This window comes from Copadichromis virginalis, linkage group LG12 (assembly GCF_057382275.1).
Source record: "Copadichromis virginalis isolate Kocher_CV1m ecotype Utaka linkage group LG12, C_Virginalis_male_GT1.1, whole genome shotgun sequence".
Classification (NCBI taxonomy): domain Eukaryota; kingdom Metazoa; phylum Chordata; class Actinopteri; order Cichliformes; family Cichlidae; genus Copadichromis; species Copadichromis virginalis.
This window is the reverse complement of record NC_140629.1, coordinates 1,608,125-1,620,038: the sequence shown is the minus strand read 5'-3', so window position 1 is coordinate 1,620,038 and position 11,914 is coordinate 1,608,125.

Here is an 11,914-nt window from a genome sequence, read left to right as displayed (position 1 = left end):
AGTAGATTCCAGTGTATACAGTGAGACATGAAGGGCAATTATTAATTATCCCAGACAGTAATGCTGAAATAGATAATTATGTGACAAACATGACATCTTCAGTCTTGCTTCTAAGTGATGAATGTCATGAGGAGACTGCAATTATGTCATCTCATTCAAGTGGGAGCATGGTAATTGGAGAATTAAAAGCACTTCAGCTAATTTTAGCTTATTCCTTAGAGTCTACTCTTAAAGGTAGGCTTGTAATCACTGCAGCACCCAGAAAAACACACAGCTGTACATGTTTAGGTGACAAAAAATCAGGCGCTTTGCTTTCCACAGGAAGGAGCCACCAGAGACGGAGTAGTGACAGTAATGATTCAGGGTTAGGATGTAAATGAGCCCGTCTTAAAGGATTTAATAAGCACAGATAAAGTCATTTAACTACATGTGTGTGTGTGTGTGCGTGAATCACTGCACAAACAGTGCCATGAATACACTCACCTGGCAGTTTTACATGTTTATTTCCTAGAAACTCCTGGTTCCCATCATGTATACATCCTGCACCTTACAGCTTACTTACTACAAGGTGGTGCACCTGTACTGCACACCATCACATCAAACCAGTGTGCAGTGAGGCTCCAACATTTCAGCTGCATTTGTAGCACTGTGTACAACTTCAGTCATCGTGCTCATTTTTCATAAGAGCTTTCTATCAGTGCATCTGTGGAACGTAACTATTGCCTCATTTAAGTCATTATGTAAACAGTAACCTAATAATAAAAATAATACCTAATATAAGTCATTAAAGACCTTTCAATATATATGTGTCGTTTACTTTGCATAATATTAAATAATTAAAAGGATAATTTTGTACTAATCTGTGCAACACTGAGAAGCAAACAAAAAGAAGAGCAGAGACACATTTTTACTGACTTGGATCTTTGGGGTTGAAACATTAGAATAGTGGTGACCAAGTTTATTAGGTGCAATTACATCCCAGCAGCAACCAATGGTTTAGCTGTTCATATGTTCTGTAAGTGTGTCTGCTGGGCAATTAGTCTGTCTATCTACCTATCTATCTATCTATCTATCTATCTATCTATCTATCTATCTATCTATCTATCTATCTATCTATCTATCTATCTATCTATCTATCTATCTATCTATCTATCTATCTATCTATCTATAGATATAGATATAGATAGATTTACACACACGTACACGCACACACACCAATGGGAAGAGCATTTTAACCGCACTGGCATTAAAGGAAAAGATGGAATTGATTGGGCATTGAGGTCCGAGTGACACTGGAGGGTATCTGTGATGGCTGATTCCCACTGCCATTTTAACATGCTGCACAGTCTGCCACGAGCTGGGGCTGCTATTGAGTGTCTTCAGGATCCTGATTTAACTGGACATGCGGCCTTTTTCCATTTTGCTTCATTTCTTTCTTCTTTCTTTTGGTTTCCAGAGGCACATGGGATGCCCTTGGCTGAAGGGTCCCAGGCTGATTGCTGGTTACTGGGGTTTGATTGGTGCTGCTTCACTCCCCACAATGGCACTAAATTCGTGGGACGGCACGTAACTGAGAGGGATTGACCATATTGTCCAGAAGACAGTAACCAAAGCAATAGATGAATGAGGGTTTGTGATTTGTAGTTAGCAGAGAACACGTCATGATTGTAGCAGCGAGTTCTCATGTTCCCAGAAAATAAGTGTTTTTTAATGTTTTTATCTCGGATGTTCCTTTGCCATCACTCGGGCTGGCTCTTATTCTTGCTGTTCCACTCCTCTGTGTTCCTTCTCAATCTTTATGTTATTTCAGTTTGACAAAGTTTGATTATTTGTCTCATTAAAAACATGGAATAATGGGAATCTTTAAAGTTTCCTGTCACGTTGCCTGTTATAATATTCTTTGGTAAAGGTTGTTTTTGTTTAGATTATGGAAAATTCTGCACTGTACTTTTAAAAAAGTGTTTCTTTTTCTAATCACATATTGATTAAAGCACATTAGATCCATGTAACACTGCATGGATCTAATGTGGCTGCTCATAAAAGCTGTGTGTCCAACTCTAAACTTACTGTTTACACAGAAGCTGCTGCACCATCCGGCCGAGGCCTTCCTGTGTGCAGTTTGCAGGTTCTCCTGTATTTGCATGCTCCAGGTACGCTGGCTTCCAGGTGTACCCTGCCTCTCACCCCAGCCTGTGACCCAGATAAGCAGAAGGCGATGGATATATATCTGACTGCATTACATCTTTAAGACTTTCAGAACAAGAACTGGGTGTTGAATTGCTGTTTGCTACTGAAATGAGCTCAGACCTTTGCATGATAACACTTCATATATCAACACTGATATTTGTGTCCACTCTTGAAGTATCATTTAAACACAGAAACATTCATTTATCAATAATTTATGAATGCACACATATGTGTTTTTTCTTGATAAAAGGTGCTTTTGTTTCTCCGCCCCTGAGCCTGGTTCTCATGGATCCCTGTTAAAAGGAGTTTTTCCTCCCACTGTCACCGAATGCTCTGATTTTTGGATTGTCTCTGTGATCGTGGGGTCTTTACCTTAAAGTGTGCTGAGGCGACTGCTGTTGTGATTTGGTCCTATGTAAATAAAATCAGACTGAACAAAATGAATTCTCCCACCATCTCAGATTTCATCATTTTAATTTTCAGAGTTTTTCTCCTGCTTAAAGTTGTATTTATAAATGTTAACATTTAGGTTTTTGTTTGGAGGAGAAAATTGAAAAGATGTGATTTAAATATTGTTGTGAAAACATTTATTACTTTTAAAACAATTTTAACAAACCAAGCAAAAAATGAAACAATAGAGGGAATAAGGCATTCAGACGGACATGGATCAAAATGTGTTTTCTCCGTAACCAGGCACGCTCTGCATGTTCACAGCAGTGTCTCCATCATAATGCGTCTTTACTTTCTGTACGCACATCCCTGGATATGTAGTCAAAGAAAAAACTTTAGCATGGAGGATGCAAATCTTTGCAGCTATCTTTCAATCAGGCGATGGGTTAGTGCTCTTGGGATGACATTGAACGAACATTTCCTTGCTGCCCTGCCTTTCCTATTTCTCCAATGTTCGGGAGAAAAATGGAGTTAATTAATTGGCTGGGAAAACATGGGGATAAAATGTGACACGCAATACCACGCGCAATTTATCTCCCCTCTACAGCTGCTTGTGAGGGCGTCTTTGAATGAAGAGCACGTCATTCTCCGCTGCGGTCGCTACAACATCGCTCCGGCTGGGCCGGCGCCCTGAGACACAATCGCTTTAATTAGAACATCTTCATTTAAAAGGACGTAAAGCTACATGTGTGTTATGCAGAATATAGGGAAAGTGTTTTTCTTTCCCGCTTGCTCATTTTGATCGGTGCTGGTGTCACTCTTCGTACAGGCCAGTCATTGCAGTATTTGGCAGTTTATGTCTGTTGGATTAAACAGAAATTTGATTTGCATGTGACATCGGGGGTTTAGTGCTTCAAACTGTAGCTTCCTGGATTTAGCATGTAGACAGGCCTATCCGTATGAATGCGGCTGCTCTGAGAGGTTCAAACCACTGCTTTGTGTTGGGGCAAGAGGTTATGTAGAGACTGGAGCCAGCCCTCTCCTCATCTCAACACTTACCTCCCTCTTTTGTACTCTAGAATTGATGCACTCAATAGTACAGTAGGCTTTCTTTTAATCTTGCTGAATTGATGCCACTGCTTTTTGTCTGCTTCAGCTCTGAGTTCAGAATAGATGTTCTCAACAGTGGGTGCTCTTTTGATATCATCACTGAATCTTCCACCCCCCCCAGTTTTTGAAAAACACATGTGCAACCAACAAGATGTATAACCTTAAAATGTTCTATTCCTCGTAGCACAATAATCATGTTGCGCTTCTTGAAAGAGTCCTTTCTTCACGGAGAGTTCGCTGAATCAGGGAAACATTATCTCATTTTCTCTCAATCAATTCTCCCCCAAAGTAAGAGTTTCACTTCAAATGCATTTTGTGCCTCAGATATTATTTCATGTTTCAAATGAATAAATAATTTCATTAGATGTATGTCACCTGTACCACCAACAATCATTCTCTCAAATTTGAGACTAAAGAAAGGGATTTTCGAAGGAAAAGCCTGGAAGACGTGGATTTGAAAATCAACATTTTTGGTTAGCATTGCTGTGGCCACTTCACTAAAGCCACGGCAACCACACACATGCTCTGTGCCATCTACTGTACAGGAGGTAGATTTACAAAGATAAACCCCAGTCAAAAAGGAGATAGCAGGATAAAAATGAAAGCCTACCATACATCACAACCAGAGCAGAAGATGTTGACGGGCACTGCAGGAGTCAGAAAAGCCGAGACTTACACTGTTGAAGCTACACTGGGGGAATATCCCACTCACCCTGAGGTAGACATTTGCTGCTGTCCTGGCCTGTACTGGCTGAAAAACACTAGAAAGGGTTTAGTGTGTTCACAGAGTCTTAGTCCCGGTGTACTGAAACGTGTCGGAGGTTTTAGGTTAAACTTTGCTGGTGCTGGTTTAGCTCACTGGGATGAGCAGGGGGCCATATGCTGTATGGCTGAGACCACATGTCTTTATTACTTGACATTTTCTTTAATAGTTGATTATTAATAAATAGTTGCATCAAAACTACTCCAAGCATTTCCAGGTATTAAGGCGCAATAATAAACTCAATATTTACACTGTTACCTTCAAAGAAAGGAAATTACCTAGTAAAATATCTGCATTAGTAACATTTCACCATTATGATATGGTAATATCCAAGGCATTAGCTAATATTACCTTATTATTATGGGGTTACTATCACTATACAGTCAGTGCATAAACTAAAAGGCTGTTGTAATTTTATTCCTAGCTAATTTTGAAAATGTTACAAATACAATTTATTATTATACTGTTCCTGTTTCCACATGATTACCCACAGTGTCTGGCCTCTTAATGCCTTATTATATAACTTTCAGTATTAGGAGCTAAAAGATGTTCATCAAAGCTATTACTGAGTTATTTCTTGGGTAATAACTTCCTATTTCTGTATTAGTACCTTCTTGTTTCCAACTATTACCATATTGAGTTGTAACTAAGGTTTCAAATGCAGTAACCCAAATCCATCTATTAACTTATACTAAAGTTTGTCTTATCTTTTCTAATTTTGATGGAAACTAATGCCTGTGAAATATTTAAATTTTTGTAGCATTTGTATTACAGCTCGGTAATAAAGTGCTAACAAAGGGTAACAAGGCAGAAACACAAGCGTAATAATCTTATTCTTATTTAGCAAAGTAATAACCACTTAAGTAATATAGTGATAGCGACAGTGGTTCCAGTGCAGTAATATTACACTGAAACCTATGTAACTGGATTATAAGGACCCAACAACTGGGTGTAATAATGTGGAAATACAGCTCAGTAATAAAGTGGTAATAATAACAAGACAGAAACAAGAATTAATTAATGGTAATTTCCAAGTTATTACCACTTAATTCCCTGTGGTCATTTCTAGATAATAAGCAGGAAACAGAGCTGCAAAATTGCCTGTTTCTATTTATTAACATATGAATAACCATGTTTATAACTTATTAAAACACACAAAATATTACCGGGAAACACCTGCGACAGTGTCTGTGCAATAAGCAGGAATACCATGGTGCTGTGCCACACTGATCATTGACTGACCCTGGCCAGCCATAGATCCAGCCTCTCCTGCAGCAAGTAGCACCAAGCCGCCTGCTTGCATCCTGGAAAATTCAAAGTTTTGAAAGAAAAACAACGTTAAAGCAGTTTCACAGATACAGATGGTTCTATTTCAAAATGAATATAAAATGTGTCCTTATGATTTGTGTATAAAGTTAAATAATTCATTCATCTTTTTCATCACATTGGAATATTTGATGTCTGTCTGATATAACAAAATAAAAATTCCCCACTCGCCCCTGCGGGCGGTCTAGCCTCCAAGCTCGGGTCCTCTACCAGAGGCCTGGGAGGGTCCTGAGGGTCCTGCAGTATCTTAGCTGTTCCCAGGACCGCGCTCTTCTGGACAGAGATCTCCGATGTTGCTCCTGGGATCTGCTGGAGCCACTCGCACTGGAATCACATGGATCTGTCAGGCCCACCAACAACAAGAGGAGCCATAGTAAGTGGTCAGTGCTGAAGGCCTGGGGGTCCAGTCACACCTGCTCAAACTAGCTTTAAGGACCATAATTAAAATGATCTAACCCGTTTGAATAAACAATAATGTAGCATAATTTCTACCATTTACCATAACATTAAGGTTAAACTACAAACTGCTGGCAAATAGACAAACAGGCTTTTAGGAGGACAAAGATAGTGAAAGTGTGCAGAGAAGCATATATATCTAAGCATGTCTGAAATCACCCACTGAGCTGTAGAATCAATACATGTGTTTTAAGCCCCACACCTTATCTTAAGACTTTAACATTAACCTTCCATTAACCATTACACAGGCACTTAATTCCACTGCAATCGATAATGTTAATTCAGAAAAGCTTTTGCTTCACTTTTAGAGACATGTGTATTCATATTATGGAAAAGTGACAATCTTCGGACGGAGCTATTAGAGGCCAAAAATGCTAATAGAGCCTGAAATATGTCACAAAGACATGAGTTATGACACCAAATGTGTTTCTTCGTGCTAATATAAAAGGTCAGTGGCTTTTAGGGCAGTGATACCAAAATGATGGGGATACCCTCTGTCTTGCTTTAACCTCCCACTCTAATTTTGCCCAGTGGAATACAATAAATGGTGTGTATAATTGAACATTACTTCCCTGATGATTTCTGGTGTGCCTGGCATGGATATTCCCAGGTCAACACTTATGTCACTGTAAGGGAAAAATGGGACTAATTTTGCTCTTTGATCTCTTTTAAATGATAAGAGAGGCAAAGAATCATTATCAGTCTTTGAGGAAAGGAACTCGGAGGAAGTGACTTCAATGAATCATTTCTAACTCAGCCAAAGTGCATAAGAGCGTATGCTGCGTGATGCATGCAAGGCAGAACAGGAGACGCAGATTACTGACGTGGACACTGCAGGTTTTGTATCTTTTAATTCATTTCAGTTTTATTTATAAAATCACAACAACAGCCTCCTCAAAGTGCTTTATACTGTAAGGTAGACACTACAATAGTACAATAATTAGAACAAGGATAACTGCTTTACATTAAATTCACGTGTACTGTGTGTGATTTAGTTACTGACACACTGGCGTCTGTGGTTTTGGGTTATTTTGCGTGTGCCATTTGGATCTTTAGCTGTCAGAGTTGTTGTCTGAAGGCCAACGGATTTACTTTACCAGGTGGATCATCACTGCTGGGTCTGGAGATGGTTTTTAAGGTACGGTTTAACTTATTATTGTAGTCTTTACCTTACAATAGAAAACGGCTTTAGGCAGCTGTTTTTGTGACATGGTGCTATATAAATTAAATTGAATCAGTGTGTCCTGGTTCCTCAACATGTGGGCGTTTTTTATATCCGGGTGACGTCCATCCGATATAGCTTCAGTTTTCTATCTCACATATGGCGGACCGGCGTGGGTAGCATTGGTGGCCTAGTCTGGGGAGCCTTACTACTTACACATGCCCAGGCTGGAAGCTGAACCCTCTCACATTTGATTATGTACCATTTCATTGTATTCACCTAACACAACAACAACAACGTCATTCTGGAATTTCATACAAAGATGCAAAACAGATTTAGACAAAATAAGACGCAGGTTAGTTAAAGGAAATATAAGAGATGCAGCGATGAATTGCTTCCAGATTTACTGTCCTATGAGCTGAACCCTGCCCTGCGATCACTCTGTGGAATATTAATGAGTGAAATCTTCCCCCGTCAGTAAAGCACAAAGCCATCAGCTGACCCTGAGTGTGACGTTCTCTTTTCTGCATCTGTTTACAGACCAGATGTTTATCCCTCTATAATTTGTGGAATAAAGATGTTTAGCTTGTAGCTCTCATCCATCCTCTTTTTAATCAAGCTAATGGAGACAGCATAGACTGTATTGATCCTTCTCACTGTGGTTTTCACCATGAATCAGCCACTCCAAGCAGAGCAGCCATCCAGCATTTCTTATACCCCCCTCCCCCGTCCCTCCCCCATCATTTTGTGATGTTTGAATAAGCACAAAGAGGCACATCTCTGCTCCCCAACTTCACAAATCTCACACCCTGCTTGACTGATGTGTAACCTCTGAGTGGCTGAGCTCTTGACCTGTAAGGAGAGGCTAATGTCTGCCCCCTGCTAATCTGGTTGGTTCGGCTGCCTGCCGCAGCGAGGGCAGCAGGCCAATTCAAAACTCCAGTAACAAATCAGATGGCACCCAGCCAAGTGTCATAAGAAACAGACAGGTAATGACAATTCACTTACCCCCTGTGCAAGAATCACTTCTCCCACAATGTACCTGTCACAGAGCTCTCGGTAAGCTGAAGCTATTTCTTCCTACTGTCTGACACGGTAATTGCATGTTAATTTTTTTGCACACAGCTTTTGGGAGGAACTGTGATGAATCATACGAATCATGCTGGTAAACTTTTTTCTCCCAGTGAAACTGGATCCCACCATGGCAAAAATAAATGCAGTCATCCAGATATATGAATGACACCAAGGAAGAAGGCTGTGCACCGCATTCAATTAACTTTCTGCCATATGTTGCAGTACTGGACATGCTTTCAACAGGAAAAGGTGCTGCAGGCTGCAGGACACTTGATGTTATTTTAGATCATGTGCAAAAGCCTTGAGCTTCCCGCATACGTTACTAAGAAAGTGAAAAATGTACAGAACATTTATCAAAACATGTCCAAACATACGAGGCACAAATAAAATAATGTAAAGCTCTCCTTATATCTATCTATCTGTCACACACACACACACACACACACACACACACACACACACACACACACACACACACACACACACACACACACACACACTCACTTTTTGCTCTGAATGTCTTTTTGAAACATGTATCGCTCATTCTTGTCTCGTGTCTCACAACATACACAAAAACGAGTAGCAGCCGAATGACTGATCAAACAAAAAATACTGTGAACTCCCAAAATCGACGTTATGATTTCCTGTCCCGTTAAAGGCACTGAAAGCAGCATGTTAGTGCTAACAGGCATGTCTCTCCAGCTGATCCAGAATCAGTTGCTACAGATGATGTCGCTCCTCTGTGCAGGCCCACAGGCTCAGGTGATGTGCACAAACTAAACGTTGTTGGAAACGTTTGCAGATCGTAGCTGCAATAACATACATACATGTAGTCAAGTAAAGCTCTATAATTTATTATAACTTTGTTTATATTCATTTGAAATTTCAGACTAACTGAGTAACCCTAACCTAAGCCCCGCCCTCATCCACAATCACATGAGGCACAAAGCCTGCTGCCATGTTTGTTTTATAGGTAGCTCCTTTGTGTTGTTTGGACTGTGGAAGTCTGTTGCCGGTTCACATAAGTAGGTCAGAAGCACAGTATTGCTGGCGTCTGTCCACGCTGACCCACAGAGAGATGAGTCTTTCACTTCTCTGACAAAAGTGTTGAAACTCTTTATTTTGGCCTGAAATTTGATCCGAGGGAAGAGAGACGGCTCTCTGTAAGTGTCTGAGGAACACAGAGACGGTAGGATGGCTTCGCCGCTCAGGCTGCATGACACATCCAGCCTGCACAGCACACACGACCACTGTGAAGCAACATGTCCTCTGATCAGATACACTGGGGGTGACATCTTGGCCCTCCCTGTGATCCAAGTGTTGTATTCAGGCAATAATAGTGAGTGAGCGGCACTAACATTAATTTGGTCCAATAAAAAACAGAAACAGGATTTTAGTTTATAATTTACAGTTCATCTCATGTTTTCCTTATTGGTGCAAGTAAAACCACTGAGCAGTCTTTCTGTTCACGTCCTCCATCGTCTCAGCGGGACAACGCCGCGACTCGCCCCAGCACTGCCAGGCTTCTCCTGCATATAACATGTGTCATTTTCCTGGGAGATGTTCAGTTACTGCTCTGTGAAAACAGCCATTCTCTGTTCCGTTGCACTGTCCTGGTACTTCTGCCATAGTGATGGCCCCATATCACTTTGCAAACAACACAAAGCGGCTTCAGAGATTAACCTGGCTTAATTAGAAATACAATAACCTGCTGGTGACAAAAGTCTGAGGCATCTTTCAGGCCCGGTGAGGAGAGCTGATGATTGAGAGGAGCACAGGGATTGACACTGGGGGTCCCTGATAACTGCCCTAATTCCTCCTCCAGTGTTTCTCCTATTTGAAGCAGGACATGGCTGTAAAACAGAAACGCGTTACACTCGTATGAACAAGCTTCACTGAACTGTGGTGAGCTCAGCAGTCTTTTTATAATAAGGAAATATGGTTTAATATCACTCTGGCAACAAAGATGATATTTGTTTGTCTATGAATAACCCCTGTGGACTCCACCAGGGCCTCTTTGTTCATGTCCACATTTTAACATGATGAAAATTTAAGCTGGTAAATAAATACAAATATTCTTCTCATCTTGGTTTATTTAGTGAAACGTCATCTTATTTTTAATAAGGAAGCCCCATTTAATAAAAACAGCATCATAAAAATATATCGTACAAATACTGAACAATTTTAAATAACATTCAAAATTCAAAGTGTCTCTTTTATTCCACTTTATGAAACAAGCTAAATTTCTCCCTGAGAGCTCAACAAGTCCATCGTCGGCTGTAGCGATGGACAGACCAGTCTTCCAGTGATACTTTAGCAGCCAAAGCCAGTATGGAACTGGAATGGCCACAGAAAAGAAAGTGGATCTACCAGGTGGCTGCACACTTGAAATTCTCATTATAGTTTCAGGGACACAAAGCAGGACAAGGTAGTGAAGACAGGGTGACAAAGAGAATCACCTTCCTCACTTTCCTTCACCTGGAGAGGGCCTTCAATGGCACACACACACACACACACACACACACACACACACACACACACACACACACACACACACACACACACACACACACACAGCAGCACGTCAGTAAAATAACCGAGTGACGTTGTATTATGCTGTTTAAACCTGCTGTATTCTGTCATCTCACAGTGTAACACTTTAAGATGTCTCCACCGTGGCTGCCACAGAGTGTATGCCCTGGACTGAGTGACAGACAATGCTCATTTAAAACACAAAAGGACATAGAGTCTTATTCAGTCTACAGCTGCCCTCTTTCAGACCTGTATTCTAAAGCCACTTTCTGTTGTCCCCTACTCAGGTTTTTCCCCACGGAGCGAAATAAAGCTGGGGCCCACTGTATAGCATTTGGTGTGAGGGGAGAGAAGGCTTTGCCTGTTTGAAATAAATAAAAAACCCTCTCCACTGAGAGGACACCTTAGAGGTGCACCTTCTTCTTTGTCCTGGGCAGTTGGCAGGAAAAATGGAAGGCAAAGTAGGAAGGGAAAACATAATGCAGGTGGGCAATTCATCCCTAATGTGTTTATGAAAGATTCTTTGATAAAAGTCGTGTGTGTGTGTGTGTGTGTATGTGTGTGTGTGTGTGTGTGTGTGTGTGTCGGGTGGGTGGGGTACGTCTGCTGATTCCCAATGAGGTTTTTTGTTGCTTTTCTCCAAGTTTCCAATTTGGCACCTTCCCGGCGAGCACATTGTGTGCTTCCAACTAACCCACTAACAAAGCCAACATGTCTTTGTTCACGCTGAGCCGCGAGGATTTTCCTTCTTCAACGTACAGATTTTCACGTTAGTAAAAGCATCTGAGATGATTGTCGAGCTCTGTGTGTTTTACCAGAAACAAACGTTGTGCTGTTTGTTCTGCTGGACCTTCATGAGTCTCCTCCACACTGCTCTGGATGAATGACACGTTATTCATGCAGTCAAGTCAAGA